Source organism: Pinus tabuliformis, chromosome J, assembly GCF_031772625.1.
Source record: "Pinus tabuliformis cultivar Carrire ecotype Pingquan chromosome J, CPIR1, whole genome shotgun sequence".
Classification (NCBI taxonomy): Eukaryota; Viridiplantae; Streptophyta; class Pinopsida; order Pinales; family Pinaceae; genus Pinus; species Pinus tabuliformis.
The window spans coordinates 824,768,837-824,772,233 of record NC_142295.1 but is presented as its reverse complement, the minus strand read 5'-3'; the positions used below and the strand labels follow the sequence as shown (position 1 = coordinate 824,772,233).

The window sequence follows — 3,397 nt, the reverse complement described above, 5'->3', positions numbered from 1 at the left end:
TCGCCCCACCACCACCCCGCAACCAGTGGTGGTGGCAGGGTGGTGGCACCCGGCGATTCTCAGAATTTCAAAACCCAAAGCTTTTCAAATGGTTTTACTGAATTTGCTAGGTTATTTTAGTTATATAAAAATGACTTTGTACACGGTCAAATCAAATCAGCGGTGTGGATAGTTCTCCCAGCTGAGTGACTAATAAAACCGTTTTTCATTCTCAGGAGAAAAACATATTCATAAACCACCCCCAGGTCACGCAAGTGTCTGCATGCCCTAGCCAGTGTAACCAGTATATCTTTTTCTTTCTCCTTTGAAATGCTATGTGCGTCAATGTCACTATTAATGTTAAATTTCTCTTCCAAACAATTGCAAAGCCATGAAAGGGCGGAAAAAGACATTGATACGGGCTGGAAATGCGTCCCCAGAGCCGAGTAACAGGACTGCCGAGAGTATAAATTTATCAATGCAACGAATTATGCTGGCACGAAGTTATTCAACAAGCAATAGAGTTGGAGTACCAACTAGTTTTCAAATCACTTTCAAGGCTTCTGAGGGGGAACACTCTGGGTCCCTCAAGTTTCAGAATTGAAGTTATGGATGCATACCAGAGCTGCAGCCCTTATTAATTGAATTTTCATTTAAAGCAATTAAAGTTCATCTCAGGAAGGCTGCATGAAAGAGAGAAAGCAATTATGTCTTAGCTGAAAACCCATTCTCCATCTGTGAAGAAATTCACAATGGATGCCAGGCATTCTTGCAAAATTCCAGAAAGACAAAGAAGTTTACGATCTAAAAAGAACCGTGTTACCATTACTTCCGAATTCTCTACTTCAGAGGTTGTTAAAATAGACCTCGACTTCCTTGCCCGGTAGCAAGCAGCCACAAATTTGACCCAAGACCGAATATTCTCTGGCGGCCCATCGTAGGAAAAATCATCTTTATCTTCTGAGAGCATCTGCTCATCTCCCATACAATATTCCAAATATCCCGTATATTTGAACAGTTTCTTTAATTTGATCATAGGTAGGAACCCAATCAAGAGTACAAAAGCTTGATGAACCCTCAGTTCCTGAAAGAATGATGCTGCATAAGAAATCACAAGCAGACATCTCCACATTTTCATTTGATGTGTGTGCCATTAAATTAAAGGCCCAACATATAGTAAACTCATCAAAGTGACTACGAGATAAAATCAAGTTGAGAAGCCAACCACTTCTTAAAAGCTCTACTATGAAAGACTCTCTATTTTCAGCACTCAAGCCTGTCATTAATCTGAGCTCGCTGTTTTCTGAGAGTTTTTGCAGTAGGGGACACACATCAACTGTTGGAACAACCAATTTTGGAGAGGATTTCTAAGAACCAAATATTCTTTCACCCCATGATGCAACCTCAACTGTTGCAGCAATATTAGGCACCTGCCTTTCACACTCACTAACAAACTCAGACAATTGCTCCTCTTTTTTCTTTCCTCGTTTATCATCCTCCTCATCTGAGCTATCAAATGAGTACATCCTTGCTTTTTTTGACTCTCTTTCAACAATTTTAATCTTCTCTTGATAATGGTCATGAAGAAGCTTGTCCAAGCCAATGAGAATTGCACTTTTTTTTTTTTCGGTCCGGAGCCTTGTGCAGAGCCTTGAGGGGGGTCAAGTCCTCCATTTCAAAGTCCAAAAAATCGGTGTCCTCCATCTACTCTGGAGCCAAATTATTAATTGAAGTTTCATTAATATAATTAACTCATTATTATTATATTCGATGAAAATCATGTTACCTACTATTATTTATCACAATGAAAATCATGTTATCTACAATTATTTATCAATGGTGGTAACCTACAGGCTTTTACTTTTATGGAATGTTTCTAATTTTCAAACAAAAATATTAAACTCCTGACGAAGTCAAAACAATTTTAAAAAACATCCTCCAACTAAATTATCACAAAAATTATTTACCATCTTCCAAATTTTAAATATTTATATTTAATAGATAAATTATCCCATAAATAATAATTTACCAATCACTTATAACCTTAGTCTCTATCAAATAAATAATATAAAACCTATCACTTTTGAATTGACATGAGGTTCGCTTTCAATATTTTGATATTTTTAGAGGAAAATATATTTCCCATAATCCGGTGGGTACTTAGTAGCAAGTGCCTTCACTTTATGAATCCCATATTTTTCATACTCTACATGCTGCCTTGTCCTTAACTTATCTTAGATTTGGTACTGTTGTGCGGAAAAATCCTAGCACTGCGAAAGATCTGTGGGAAAGGATCACTGAGGTGGATATTTTGTAGTGTGTGCCTTTAAAATTGAGGCAGAAATGGTATCATATCTATAATATTGGGGAAATTCCATGGAATTTTTAAGCATAAAGTTGAGGTAGAAATGGTATCACAGTAATAATATTCGGGAAATGACATGGCAGTATGTGGCCGGCTGTTTGATTGTTTGTGGATATAATTGTTTGTATGTTGTTTTCATGTTAATACTGACAATGACGATCAATGAGAAAAGAGATGAGGTGTGATACATCTTACAGTGTGTCCGTTCAACAAGATAAGACTCCCACATATCTTGTACATATTCTTCTCACAATTCACCACTTGTTGTAGGTACTTCTACCAAGTTTTTCTTTATAGAAACTGCGAATGAATATTAAGCGGAAGTCAATTAAAAAAACTAAGTAATATATCTTTTACTGACCGATTTTCCTCACTTTGATAAATATTTGATTTAGGATCAAACATAATATGATATAATTATATAACTGAATAATAACAAAATAATCAAATTAATGACTAAATGATAGATATAAGATCAAATTAATGACTAAATGTCGGATATAAGATAGTTGGTAATAGGGTGTGTTGTGAAGTCATTAGGGTTATTATTGACTCCTTAAATATGACTCAAGGATTTCTAAAAGTATTCTTCCAATATTAATGAGTTTCTATGTCTACAGTGTAATCACCACAATGAAATAATAAGCATTTACTACCAACTAGATCTTCATAGCCCCATAAAAGGTTTGTACATCCCTCGTTACTTCCCCCATTGGGGTGCTTTTCATTTATTTTATTTCTCCCTTTTCTTTTATTTAGATATGAGGATGGGTAACATCTAATTGATAATAGTGGGGGAAGCAACGCACTGAATAACCATATTAATAGGGGTGTCTCGTTATATTGGGTGTAAATTCTTGACCTAATTGACTTTTTAGAATTGTTACCAAGGGAGATGTTTTTACGCTGTTGTTAAGATATTCGTAGTGAATTTGATAAATGTAATCATTTATCAATGGTAATTGATGTTAACAGAGGTCCAAACTTAGTTTGCTCATTTTGGTTGTGTTTCCCATTGTGGTATTAGCGTCCATGTGCTCCTCATGAGTCACC

The 3,397-nt window shown here is 35.7% G+C and overlaps 1 pseudogene; it reads right to left on the bottom strand.

The window, feature by feature from the left end:
• Positions 1-628: 628 nt before the first annotated feature.
• Positions 629-1,683, bottom strand: LOC149229250 (uncharacterized; annotated as a pseudogene).
• Positions 1,684-3,397: the final 1,714 nt, after the last annotated feature.